This window comes from Lathamus discolor, chromosome 1 (genome assembly GCF_037157495.1).
Source record: "Lathamus discolor isolate bLatDis1 chromosome 1, bLatDis1.hap1, whole genome shotgun sequence".
Classification (NCBI taxonomy): Eukaryota; Metazoa; Chordata; class Aves; order Psittaciformes; family Psittacidae; genus Lathamus; species Lathamus discolor.
In genome coordinates this window covers 78,236,792-78,251,291 of record NC_088884.1, presented here as the reverse complement: position 1 = coordinate 78,251,291, position 14,500 = coordinate 78,236,792, and the positions used below count along the sequence as shown (strand labels likewise).

At 41.6% G+C, this 14,500-nt stretch overlaps 2 long non-coding RNA genes across 2 annotated transcripts; one reads left to right on the top strand and one right to left on the bottom strand.

Annotated features, from left to right (window-relative positions):
* Positions 1-773: 773 nt before the first annotated feature.
* On the bottom strand, positions 774-14,329 carry LOC136015611 (uncharacterized). The gene is made up of 3 exons (XR_010613259.1): positions 14,153-14,329; positions 3,322-3,599; positions 774-833 (listed from the first exon to the last, which is right to left on the bottom strand). It is a non-coding gene; the product is annotated as an uncharacterized LOC136015611 (long non-coding RNA).
* On the top strand, positions 9,740-10,852 carry LOC136007220 (uncharacterized). The gene is made up of 2 exons (XR_010609532.1): positions 9,740-10,276; positions 10,424-10,852. It is a non-coding gene; the product is annotated as an uncharacterized LOC136007220 (long non-coding RNA).
* Positions 14,330-14,500: the final 171 nt, after the last annotated feature.

The window sequence follows — 14,500 nt, the reverse complement described above, 5'->3', positions numbered from 1 at the left end:
TGCTAATGAGATTAGAATATCCATTACACAGGAAAACAGAAACATAAATGGCCATTACCTACCACATGGTCTTGCGACTTTCTCCCATGAACCACTTTTCACACTCAGCCCCAGCTGTTACTCCTAAAACACTGTAACGAGTTTATGCAGATAGTTTCCACAAATTCTGCTAGAGGGCGAGAAGGCAAGCTCAGCACCTAAAGGAACCCCTAGCAGAAGTTACATGGCAATGGCCTTTTTCCCTTTTTCCAATGCATTCAGGCAGAACTACAGAGAAAAAAATCTAAGAAATGTCTAAAATTTAGGTAGGGTTGGATCCTCTACCCTCAAGGAAGTAAATGCGCCCTTCAGATACATGTGTGGGCTTCATTCTCTGCTTGTGTCTCATCCTGACAAGCTCCTTGCAGCTCTCCTCCAGTGCCACAGCAATCTCACCTGGTGTCAGAGGGCTAACAAAGATTCTCCAATGTTTTGGTCACTTGCATACACAGATGACTCAGTAGCTTCTTCTGCAAGCTCACATGGAGCATCTTGAGCCCCACTTCTTCACCTCTGTCAGCCTGTCTCTCTCAGCAGTTAGACCACATTATACTTAAAGAGAATTTGGCACCTCTAGCTGGCCAACCACACAGCATTGGGCTGTGCTTCCCCTTCTGCCTCGCTCCTCTGGCATTTCTGTGTGTCTCTCCCTTCTGGGCTGCCTGGCGCTCTTCAGTGTGGAGCTCTCACCATTGCCAGAAACACCCTAGCCAGCTGAAAGTGAGGTGGAGATCACCCTCTGTCAAATTCGTTATGGGCTCCTGCTTCTTGTCACCTCCAAATTTTCCAGTTCTCTACAAGTTGAGATGTGGGTAATGGTTAGAAAGAACAAATAAGAGATCTTGTGAGACCCAACCCACAAGGCTATACAAGCTGGTTGTGAAAAACAAGCCTTGAGGGAAGTGCTAATAAACTGCTTTACCCAGGATGGTTGCAGGAAATCATGCTGTGCTTGTGTCAGAATAGATCAATTTGAAAATACATCCTCTATTTGCTATGTTGTAGGTGGACTTTTGTGTTTTCTTTGGTTTGCTGTTCTTTTATTTTCTTAACACTCCCCTCTCAGCTTCTAGGAACCTGATTGTCAGACATTTATTACCTTGCTTACAAAATGAGCTGCAACTGGCTGGGAAATCCAAATGTTCCTTCTCCTTCCCCACCCTCTGAATATACTTATCTGACCTTTATCATTTAAGCCCATCAAACAGAACTGTTAAGTCCAAGCAAAACTAAATCCTTCAGAATCCTGTCTGCCTGGCCTTTATAGGCACTTTGTTCCAGACATCCTCCAGCCTGGTCATCTGGCATTTTTCCTTCAGAAACAATAAACAAGAATGAGATTCACTGATGAAAATTCACAGGCTTGTGTTAAAAAGTTTGTTTTTCCTAACAAGAAATTTATTCCATTGTTGCCTGTTGCTGCATTTCTGTGGTGCACTGGAGTAATACAGACTGCTTGTCTTTAAAACCAGTGGAAAAGATACAGGTGGCTGGAGAGAAGTTCAAAGGGAAGACTGATCAATGACAGTGCCAGAGGTGATGAAGTCCACACAATGTTTTAAGACAGAAACGTGAAAATAACTGAATAGGGTTAATTCATGCCATGATGTAGGCTCATACCGTCCTAAAGAAACAGGCTAACCACATGTCATGGGAAAACACAAAGTGTTAAATACAAGGCAAAGGCATGATCTACCCAAAGCAGGTAACCCAGCTGGTGTAACTCTGGCAAACCAACCAGGCAACACAGTAGAGCTGAAAGGTCGAGCATCTGACAGAAACTGATGGCACTGTAGTATTATTTTTTTCTTGTTCAGAATTAGATATAAATTGCTGAACTTGCTGATACTATTTATCTAAATGCATGAACCTGTATAAATCCGTGGCTTTTATGCTTGAAACATAATTTTTCATATTTTGAAACTTTCAGCCTTGAAAAAGGAAGTTCTATTTTTAATTAATTAATCTACCTTTTATACAGTGCTTATGTTGCTATAAGAACATGTAATGCATCTTCGGGATAGATTCTTCATTTGGTGTAGAGAACATGACTGTACACCTGCCGGTAATTTTGCTTATTAGTTAAGCAAGATAGTAAAGGTCTGTGAGAACACTATATATATCCATGTAAGCATACATGCCAAGCATTTTGCCAATGTACGACATTTTGTTAACACAGTGAAAAAGCTTTAGATAGATGGATAGATGGGTAAACACAGTTTAGCATGGGATAATAGGCTAGTTAATCTGTGTTTAAATTGTTGGGCTGCTTCTCCTTTGCATCTGAACTGAATAAATGCTCTTTGTGTGAGAAAAAAGGTTCTGCTACTGATTTGTACTATTTTGATGGCAGTGCCTCCTAAATTATCTTCAGTTATAATATGTATCCAGGAAAACACTAAGAATCTATTAATTTGTTCCTGTGAGACACATCATACCACTGCTGTGTGACCTTGCCTCCCTACCTTGTTTTTCTTTTATCGAGGCAAGATGGTTTACACTGTGCTTTGAGACAGTTCATTTGATGATGAATTGTGCTAGTTGGTCTTAAATGAGCTTCTTATATTCTGGGAAAAGAAGAGCTATGCACATAAACAATGGCTATCTCTAGTATTATAGGAGACATGAGCTCAGGAAAAGAGACCACCTCTGACAGAGTGCTCCCACTAATCCGTCAGGTCCCTGCCTTTCCCCAGATCACTGTTATGCGTAGGGCTTTTGAATGTAACTAAGAGCCACATGTACACTCAGAGGGTGCTAAATGAAACTGACTTGGGGAAATAAGTTAAAACCACAGAATTGTTAGGGTTGGAAGGAACCTCTGGTGATCACCTATTCCAACCCCCCTGGTTAGCAAGCACACAGGGTTGAGGTCCAAATTCCCTGCAAGACACACAAATCATGACAGTCAAATTCAGAGTCTTATTTGTAGAAAAAATAAATAAATATAGAAACATGAATGTGCAGACAGACAGAGTTTGCTACAAGGCTCCTTAAAAATCATTGCTGGTAAAACACAGTTTCTACTGCAAACAACACATCCCATCTTTAGTCAGTTGTCAGTTTAGCAACTCTCAGTTTCTTCAAATAGGACCAGCATGCTCAGGATTCCTCTGACACAGGGGTCCCTGCAGGACCTGGGAGATTATCCAATTCCAGTCTAAAGAAACTTATAGCAAGGAGGAGTAACTAAAGACTGAGCTTCGGTAAAGAGAAAGAAAGAGAGAGTGAGAGCGAGCCAAATTCATTTTCTCACATAAGTAAAGTAAGGAGAATTTATACCTGTCATTTAGGTTTGTGGTGAGTGAAGTCAAGGTCCCTGGTGTGGGATTTGGATATAACTGCTCTGCTTCTACCCTTCTTTTCTTCTCTCTCTCCTTCTGTTGCTCTTTTGCTCTGTGGAGACTCCATATTTATGTGAGAAGTTTACGTTGATTCTTACAGTCTTTTCAGTGTCGCACGCATTAACAGAAAGGGGCCTTTCACTTGGAAGCAGTGTTTGGTCAGCACTAACAGGGAATCAGGGTTGCTCTGGGTTCTGGGCTGACTCGGGGAAATGGCTGATGGGAACAAAAGAGACACCAGAGAGCCATTATGTTGGAAAGGTCATTCAAGGCAGAGGCAGCTGCAGATAACAGATCTTTTGGCAGCTGACAGCTCTTCTTAGCTTGCTCCAGGCACTTTCCCCCCACTCCAGCCCCAGCCCGGAAGGAGACTGTGATAACATGCCTGGAAGGGGAACTGCACCGCGATGCATCCCAGCCCATGTGCATCACAGGTGCTGGGATCCCTGAACTTCCAAGGAAGAGGGTTCAATTGGTTCATTCAGAAGAAGCCCGACTGCCCCATTCAGCCCATTCACTTTCCTTATTGCCAAAGACTCCTGCCTGCCCACCCACCCTCAGACACAGCTGGACAACCCTTCCTGCTTAACCCTTGCAGCTTTGCATCTGACTTTGGCTGTGAGTCAGTGAACTGCCTGGGAGCAAGCTGGAGTCTGCGTTACAGAGCAATTGCTTTCATCCAGGACTTTTGTGGGATTGTTTGTTTCCTCACAGATATAATACATTTTACATCTGCTGTTGGTAGTCACAGTTACTGTGATATGCAGATAGACTCCGCAACTCGTTGAAGTTGTAAAGTAGGCATGCTTTATTCAGCTGAGGAGCATGCTATGCTCCTCCATAGCATGCGCACCTCAGTGTCGTTTCCCTCTACATTTATTCTCTAAAGTTATGCATATTCATAAGGTTACACGATACACCTATACATATTCATGTCCTATCCCCACTTTCTATTATAATGAGCTAGAAGGTCCTTTGCGCCTGCGCAGTGCCCCCCCCCCGTGGTTGTGGGCGAGGGTCTCAAGACGAAGCAAATGAGTCTTCCTCTTGTGAGTAGGGGTCTTCAAGATGAAGTAAATGATGAGTCTTCCTCGAGCCTGAACTTTTCACCTCTAGCCGTCATGCATGCTGTTTAGGAGTCTGGTCAAAGTCCAAACCGCAAAGCTGGTTTTCACTGGAACTAAGAAACTGTTTCTCCCCCTTGTCAGTCTGTTTCTCCCCCTCATCAGGAGCTTATTGTCCTGGTACTGCATGGAAAGCTTGATAGGTATTTGCAAACAATACTTTCTGTTAAGCAAGCAAAGTTCCTTTAACCCCCCTTGTACAACCCCCCTGTACATTGGTCAACCCTCTGCATCAACTGCAAGTATTAAACTTATTACAAGATCCTGAACAGGGGTCAAAATGACCTCCATTAACAATAAGGCATGGGTAAAACCAGCCCTGGTTCTATTTAAATGCTCAAAGGAGAACAGCCAGGATTGACTGTATCAAAGATGAGTCATTTGACAGCCTGGCAAAGTAACCATCTGATTAACTAACTTGGCAATGAAACTATTTTTTAAGGCATCCTGAAGAGAACTTTGTTACAGCATTAAGATCAAACCCACAGGTCAAAAAGAACCCAACCCAGGTGAAGCCCCTTTCTCTGAGCATATGTAGTTATATTAATATATAATAATATTTTAATAACAAATCAGTACGTAGAAGGTGTGCACAAAATACTATTTTTGTATATAAAAGAACACTGAAACTTGCTGTTGGTGTGCTTGATTTGAGGAGATGTTCACGGAGCACCCAGGCCTGAATAAACACAGTATCTCTCCTGAGTGTGTGGAATTGACTTACTGCGCAATGAGTACTGATACGCGGATAGACTCCACAACTCGTTAAAGTTGTAAAGTAGGTATGCTTTATTCAGTGCTGAGGCACATGGTGGATCGCTCCTCCAAAGGCATGTGCACCCCAGTGTTGTTATCCTCTATATTTATCCTCTAAACTTACATATGCATTAGATTATGCAACCAACTTATACATATTCATGACCTATCCCCACTTTGTATTATAATGAGGTGAGAAGTCCTTGCTTGCTTAGTATCTCCTGGTGGTCATGGATGAGGGTCTCAAGATGAAGTAAACGAGTCCTCCTTGAACTTTTCACCTCTAGTCATTGCGCATGTTCCCTAGTGATTTAGTCACTGTCCAAACTGCAAAGCTGATTTCAGCCAGTTTAGGGGTCCAGAGAACAGGAGTTACTTTTCCTTCCTCTTATCAATAGCCTTGGTCCTCCCACCCTGTTCTGGCAAGCACAATATGTGTTGAGCATGCATTTGTTGAGTAAGCATGGGTAAGCGGTAACACTGTTAAGCAAGCGGCTTAACCCTGACCCCCCTGTACATCAGTTAACCCTTCACATCAGTACAAATCTGCTTTTCAGACAGCATGTCTCCAGAATAGTGTTGCCGGGATTTTCACATTTTCTCAGGTCTTTATTTACTGATAAACACTTGTTGCTTGATCTGAATAGCCCAAGAAAAGTATTGACCTGGTTCATTTAGATTCACTTACATTTTATTCTGCGTTACCTCGCTTGGCCCTAGTGAGGTGCCTGTACTACTGTGGAGGGGCAGAAAGATGCACAGAGCCAGTAAGACCCACAGAAATACATACTTATGAAAGGCATTCTCATGGTTTTTCACTCACGTAATAATACGCAAAACTGCTGGCAGTTGCGAAGTCAAGTTCCCTACACTACCAGATGAAGAACCTAGCCCAAAGATGCACTATATATTCTTATAGCAAAATAAACCTAAAATAAAAGGTGATGATGAGCTGTTAAATTTGCTCAGCCCTACAATGGAATTTACCTTCTGGGTGCGGTTTCACAAGGGAATAAACTGATGGGATAGAATAAGTCTCAATCCTGTAGACCTCATCCTGCCTCCTAGATATGTGGTGCCAACAAATAAGTCTCAATCCTCTCAGACCTCATCCTGCCTCCTAGATATGTGGTGCCAACCTCAACCTCGTACTTCTGCTTTTTGTTTCCATGGGAGCAGATGGAAATAGCTAACTAGCATATTATTTTTGTCGGTGTAAAATCTCTCCTCTGCATTAAACCAATATCCTACAGTGGATTTTAAAGCGGAAAATACAATGTGCATGGGGATAGTCAGTACAAGGGGCTCCTGGTGGTTTGGAGCTGGGACACTGCTGAGACACAGCTGAAATCCACATTAAGGGAACGGGACTAACTGTAAAAGAAATGTGCCCCACAAGATACGCATTTTCCTACAGTGTCTAAAAAACAAGGTAATTATGATGTTCAGAGGAGAGTGAGCTCAGAATTTATGCTGTTGTTTAGGAATGAACAGATTTGTGCAAATGAAGGTACTTTCCTGGTAAAATTATTGTGCAACTGGTGGAAGCGAGACTCTCTGGATTTGTTTGTGATTCAGCAGGAATGAGGTTTAGATTCAACTGGTCTGCTGAGCCAGCAGGTTTGCAGAAGCAGTTGCTAACAGCTGCTGGCAAACAGCTGTAAAGGGAGGCTTTTTAGCTTGGATATCCAAGGTCCATCATGCTTTATATGTGAACCACATCAGCTAGGTTTGTACTCATAAGGCTTTATTCCAGTGGGCTGCAGATGGTTAAAAGCACCTTCTGCTTGCTTTAGCTATGGCCAGGAAAAAGGTTACATGCAAAAGCCAGTCTATACAGGAAATTTTATAGTATAAATCTAATACAGTTATAGAGATATTTAATGATTGATAAACGAATGATAAAGGGTAGTGTGAATTGTATGGTTTATGTTGATATTATACACAATTGTTTATGGTGGCTCTAAACAGTCATTAATTTAACATGAAGCTCCTGTATTGCTTAATGCCGGGGGCAAGAGTTGTATAACTTCATCTAACCTTATGTTTGGAGGACAGAGGAGTCATGATGGATTTCAGGAGCTCCTTTTCAGACCATGACTAACATACGTTCATCTGACCCCAGAGCAAGGCATCTGTCATGTAAAATTCTTGCATGGCAAAAACCTGAGAAGTCACAAAGGCATTATTACAAGAAATAATACCAGGCTATGGAGTTCCAGCCACCATATCTTCAGACAGGGGACCACATTTTATTTCAAATGTGGTACAACAAATTACCAAACATCTAGGTATTGATTGGCAACTTCATACCCCCTACCACCCTCAATCAAGTGGTCAGGTGGAAAAGATGAACCATTTAATCAAACAACAAATTGTGAAATTGGACCAAGAAGCCAGTCTACCTTGGCTCCAGGCACTTCCATTGGCTTTGCTAAGAATTAGAACTAAGCCAAGGAGAAGGGAGGGATTAAGCCCTTTCGAAATGCTATGTGGGAGACCATATGGAACTCAATAAGGAACATCTCCCCAAGTGGGAGAAGAAACTATAAGTACATATATAACGGAATTAGGAAAACAACTTAGAAAAATTGAAAAACGTGGCTGGAACTCAGAGCAGGGGATTGGATAGTCCAGTACATAAAGTACAACCAGGAGACTATGTATACATAAAATCTTTTAAACCTACAGGAGACGACGATCTTGAGCCGAGGTGGAAAGGGCCATTCCAGGTGTTACTTACTACTTTCACTGCCATCAAAGTAAAAGGACAGAACACTGGGATACGTCATACTTGAGCTAAGAAAGCTCCAAAAACTCCTTGGAAGGCAATCCAGACGCAAAATGAACTAAAACTGAAACTAGTTTGTGAAAAATAATATTACAGGTTATCTTCATGGTGGACACCCTTAATACCCTTGATTGGATATGTCCTACACGCAATGATTGTGTTCCCTGGGCTTTGATATGGTATGATAAATATAATAGAAATATTTGGGTTTGAGCATCAAAAATCTTCTTAGGCTGCTATACGTGTGCAATAGAAGCACCCCAAACAGCGCATGAACTAACACAATTATTAATAAGACTTGGCAGTGAAACAGGGGAGGACATTTTAAAGGTCATAAAAACTCAATAGAATTATACACACAATTTCGTAAAGCGGCAGAAGAAATCACTATAAAATGGTTAAAGTGCTCTAAATTTAAGGGAAAATTAGAAAGAAGATGATTATAATTGTGGGAATAATCATGATTTTCATAACTGCCAGAAGTCTCGATAAAGGATTACTATTACTTGGAACAGGTACAAATGTTTGGTTCACATGGGCCAACAAGGCAGGAGTTACTGATTTCTGTTTAACACTCACACAGGTTGGGAAATCCATTTCAAACATGTCTGATTGGAGTTCCCTATTTGAATCCTTCTGATTTTCATGGATGGGTGAGAGATGATTCGGTCCTAAACATAACTACAGTAAACACTAAAATTCTTTGAACTGAATGGACAGCCACCTCCGCCCAAGTAGGTGGAATCATAAGAAGATTAAACCACTCAACCATCCCTGTACAAGAACTTAGACTTCTCGGGTCTGATCAGAGTAATCAAAGTTGTACAACCTTTAGCTCTTGGTCAGATGTACTAAAGTAACCAGTGGAAAAGAATGGTATCATAATGTCACCTCGTACTGCTTAGGATTCTCTCCCTCTCTACCTTATAGAAGCATCATCCCCAACGCTTTACCCCGAGGATATTTCTTAATATGTGGGGATCGAGGTTGGCCAGGAATACCTTCAAAACCATACAGGGGCCCACGTTATTTGGGGAAACTATCTTTATTCGCAGCTTCAAAGAAACACATGATTCAGGATCTTAGAAACAACCTCCAGAGAAGGAAAAGATCCGCAGAGCAACTGAGCCCTAATTGTGATCCTACTTTAAGAATTTGGAATCACACAGCAAGGTTCCTTGTGGGAAGGATTGTCATGGCTGCGAGCAGAGTCAAGAGGCCTTGCAAGAGGCCTCATGATGGAGGTCGGGTTTTTCCACTCAGACAGGGCCTCATGATGGTCTGAGTGGAAAAACATGAGTTCTATCTAGCAAGGCATCGTCAGCGGTTTTATTTCTCTAATATGCTTAATTGTTGATGATATGTAACCTTGGGCATATTTAGCAAGTAAGGGAGTTGATTCTGCATAGTCTTACCGTTAGGAAGCAGGATGCGCATCTGCAGAGCTAGGATGTTTAGGAAGTTGTGGCTGGCAAGCGAGCTATGTTGGGAAGACAATATGGTAAATGTGGAAATGTTAAAATGCTGACCAGCGAAATCATTGTCGGTAAACTGGTGATGTAAACCTTTGTACACTAACCAATGAAATTGCTGTAACTAAATGACATAATGCAAGCTGGAAGAATGCAAACAGTATATATATCCCAGTGTGTGCGCAATAAACTTTGACAATTGCTTGATCGCATTGATCGTCTTTGCGTTGTTCGTGACTCCCTTGTCTACAGTTCCTAACTGCATTATTCTTACCAAATTTAGCAGCTGGAAAAGCACTGTCAGATATACATCACCTTGCATGTTGGGCAGCAAAACAAATGAACATAACCTCAGACATACTATCAGCACTCGCTACAGATGTACACAGTGTACGACATGCATCACTACAAAACAAGGCAGCCACAGATTTTCTACTATTAGCCCATGGACATGGATGTGAAGACTTTGAAGGCATGTGCTGTATGAACCTATCTGGCCATTCAAAATCAATCCATGCTAAATTACATGAACTACAGGAAAATATGAAGAACTTGACAGTTGTAGGAGGACTAGATGGATAGCTAAAAGGATTTGGAATTACAGGATGGCTCAAAGACTTGATCAAACGAGGAATTTGGATCCTGATTCTAATTCTTTTTATCCTAATGACTATACCATGCTTAATACAATAAGTTTTGGAATTATTTTACAGATCAATAGACGGAACATGGATATCTCTTAAATGAGAAGTAAAAGAATTTACTTAGTTGATAGAAAAGGGGGGAATGATATATGTACAGGGGAATATAAACCGTACCGGGGAGGGGTGGGGTGTACAAGGGAATACCAAGTTAAACTGCTTGATTGCTTGACTGTTTAACCTTTATATCGCTCAGGAAATACCTATCGTGCTTACCATGCAGTACCAGAGCATCAGCTACTGATAAGGAAAGACAGTTACTTAATTCCCGCAAAAAAACCAGCTTTTGCAACTTGCATATTAACCAGACTCCTGAAGACTCCTAGAGAGCATGCACAGCAGCTAAAGGTGAAAAGTTTAGACTGAGGAAGACTCACTTGCTTCATCCTGAGACCCCTGCCCAACAACCACCCGGAGGCACTGCGCATGCGCAAAGGACTTTTTGCTCATTATAATACGAAGCAGGAATAGGACATAAATATGTATAGGCGTATTGAGTAACCTAATGCATATGAATAACTTTAGAGGATAAATGTAAAGGGAAGACAACGCTGAGGTGCGCATGCCTTTGGAGGAGCCATTCTCCCATGCTCCTCAGCTGAATAAATGCATACCTACTTTACAACTTTAAAGAGTTGTGGATTTCAGGAGGTCCTTTTCAGACCATGATTAGTGTATGTTCATCTGACCCCAGAGCAAGACATCTGTCATGTAAAATTCTTGCATGGCAAAAGATAGAAACCAGCCTTCCATATCCTTCCCACACACCTCCATTTGCTCATCTACTCAGAACTTTGTGCCTAAATAATATATAACTGCTGTAATTGTTTAAGTTATGTGGTTAAAATACGTGCTTTGTGGTTAAGTTTGCCTGTAACAAACACCATGAGTCAAATGATATAAAAGAACTCATCAGAAATGCACTATATGACATGACATATGTGCACATACGAAATTGTTTTAAAATCCCTCAGAAGGGCAGGGGATTTGCAGAAGCAACAGTACTCCCTATACAAAAGCAGGAAGCTATTTATATTGCCCATAAAATGTTCTGTATTGCGGGCAGCCTTCAATCCAACAATCCTGAAAATTCTCCAAACAAGCACTAGATACCTGTGCTTAGAAAAGAAAGTACATACTCCAGTGCCCCAAGGCTTGCTTCATCAGATAAGCTGGAGGATTAATGAAACAAAGATTCATTTTCAGTTCCACAACAACTGTGATCATCACCTTGACACTTAGGCAGGATTCCTGCAAATTACAGCAAGGGGAAATGACTACCTACTTGTCTTTGCTGATATCATTGACCAACTTGATAAAAACACTCTCCTAGAAAAGGACAGCATAGAGGTTTATGGACTTCCTTATCTGACAGAACAAGATTTCCAGAGGAGGCACTTTCAGTGTTGCAAAACGCAGTCATTAGTCCGACTGACTTGTAAATAGCAGGTTACAAAACACACTTCCATGGTACTGGGTAATCCTCAAGTTAATGGGAATGCAGGGAAATCAAAAATTATAAAAACCTGAAGGAAAGAGGTAACTCCAACATTTAAATGAACACTGATCCCAAAGGCTGACCTTCTGCAAATGCTTCAGCCAAACTTAGCCTATTTGTATCAATGACTAAGTGCCAAAGATACCCTTCCAAACTGGAGTACCTCTGACTTTTACCTTGAGAGACCAATGTGCAGTAAACTGGGCTTCAAGCTGAGCCATGTAAGACAGCATACTGTTTAGCATTTAGGTAAAAATCAAATATGCAGCAAAGGGGCTGATCTGTATGTTACCTCTGAACCTAGCCATGCACAGGCAAGGCATTACCAGCCTAGTTTAGGGATGGAATATTTCCATCAGGTTATGCAACTAAGACTGCAACTATTCCATATATGAAAATTATGGAAACCCAAGAGAGGAGCTGAATAAATGGTGACTTTTGTAACTGACAGTTACTGGCTTGGTTTTGCTCTTGTCACAAAATGTTCTGTAATCTTTCAAGCTCTCTGCAATGTTGTGCATGACACATACTTCATTCAGAGGGATAAGCCAACAAAACTGTAAGCCTACTTTTAGGACATTCAATAAGCTTCAGGTGTTAAGATACTACATGATCCTAGCTCAATAGGTCCACAAATACTGAATATGTCTTAGCAAGCTTTATGACAATAAATTAGCCTATACTGAAAGCATTCTTACTAAAAAGATACAGAAGAACTGGAAAGCGTAACAGAAAAAACATTCAGAAGCAAAGAGCTTTCCTATTGTGAATCCAGCTAGAACTTGTTTGATAACAGAACAGACAAATAAAACTCCAGCCCTCAGATAACCTTTGTGGCAATTTCTACACTTGCTTGCACAGGTCCACATCCTTCTTATACTGGGGCCTCAGAGCTGAACACAGTACTGCTGGCAGGGTATCACAACAGTGGGGAGAATTGCCTCCCCCAACCTGCTGGTCACGGTCTTTTTGCTGCAGCCCAGCACACAGTTGGTTTCTGGGCTGCAAGTGCACACCGCTGGGTCATGTTGAGCTTCTTGTCAATCAACACTCTCAAGTCCTCCTCAGGGCTCCTCTCAATCCACTCTCTGCTCAGCCTATAGCTCTGCCTCAGATTGCCCCAGCCCAGGTGCAGGGCCTTGCACTTGGCCTTGTTGAAAGTGTGTCCATGTCCCTCTGGATGTCATCCCTGCCCTTCAGCTGTACCTGTGTCAGCTGCACCACACAGCTCAGTGTTGTCAGCAAACTTGCTGAGGGTGCACTTGATCCCACTGCGTATGTCGCCAACAAAGACTGTACTCAGGTTGTTCTGAACAAAGTGAGAATGGAAACGAACTTGGGCAAGTGGAAACATGAGAAGAAACAGTTGAACAAGGACTAAAATAACAGCATATATTGTTACCTAAGGTCAGCAGTTCACCTGGATCACAATGCAACCTAAGCATGGTTTCAATCAATAACCAGATAGCAAGAAAATTAAACCATAAGGTAAGATGAAAGGATGATAAAGGAACTGGCCTGGAGCCAGAAGATAACTAGATAGCAAAAACAAAAGCAGAGCATTGACTCGACAGTGTTGACTAAGACACACGCAGAGTGAAACCAGATACAGCAGCAAAAGCTCAAAGTAACTGTTGACTCTTAAAGGCTATAAAAGGCTTAGCCAAAATCAGTTTGTTCTCAGCAATGAAGAGGATCTTAAGACATGCAGTGAGGATTCAGTACTGGCAAGTCTTGTCCTGTTTGTCATCCACAAGTCATCCTGGCTAGATTACTTGGACACACCTTGGACGCACACATACTAATACTTCTGTGGGTGAAAATATGAGTAAAAAGAGTCAGCTAATTTACAAAGATTAATAAAAATCACTTTCCCTATCTCTATGATTTTATAGGGAGTTGTTTCATTGACTGCCACATTAGCTGGCAGAGAACCCAAGGTGGGAAAGCAATTGCCTCTTTGTTGTGAAAAGAAGTGGTTAGATATATTCGCTGGAAAAGAAAAAAGGTAGGAACTACACACAGTGATTGATAATTCAGATAGAGAAAAAAAAGGCAAATTTGTATTAGTGTTTGGGTCTATTGATGCAAAGATTTGTAATAGAAGTATTAAGATTAGTAAATACGCATATATGTTTAAAAGTATCCCCAGAAACAGTAACAGAAGGTTTAAAAGAATGGCAAGTGTTGGTGGCATAGAGACCAGATTGTCAGCAAGATCACAGAATATCAGTAAGCATACTGGGGAAATGATGGACAGAACTGAAGGTATGAAGAGAGAATGGCAGGAAGACAAAGAACAGGATTTGATCCATAAACTATCTGGAGAGGGAGGCACAAAGAGGAGTAAATCAGCAAAGTTAATTCAGGAAGGTTGGATAGGAAAAAAAGACAAAAGATTACAATTATTGTCAACTCCACAAGTACCTTGAGGAATGAAAGGCCCATTCCAAACCCAGTTCATTTTCCCCAGCCAAGAGAGAGTGTGTCAGGGACAACAGATAATAGTCCGCGGTGAAACACACAATGTTAGAAAAGTACTGTTTGTCTGCTTTGGCTCCTGTCCCGAAGGTTCCGCTTTGGTTCTTCCCTGGAGAGTCCTGCTTTGGCTGCTCCCCAGAAAGCCCAGCTTTGGTTCCTCCCCAGAGAGTTCTGCTTTAGAACTTCCCAGAAAAGTCAGGACCCTTGGAGACCTTTCTAGATATTGCTGGCCACTTCTTTCAACATAGGCTGGCCCGCTGCATTGGAATGAGTGTGCATTTTTGTCAGTATAAA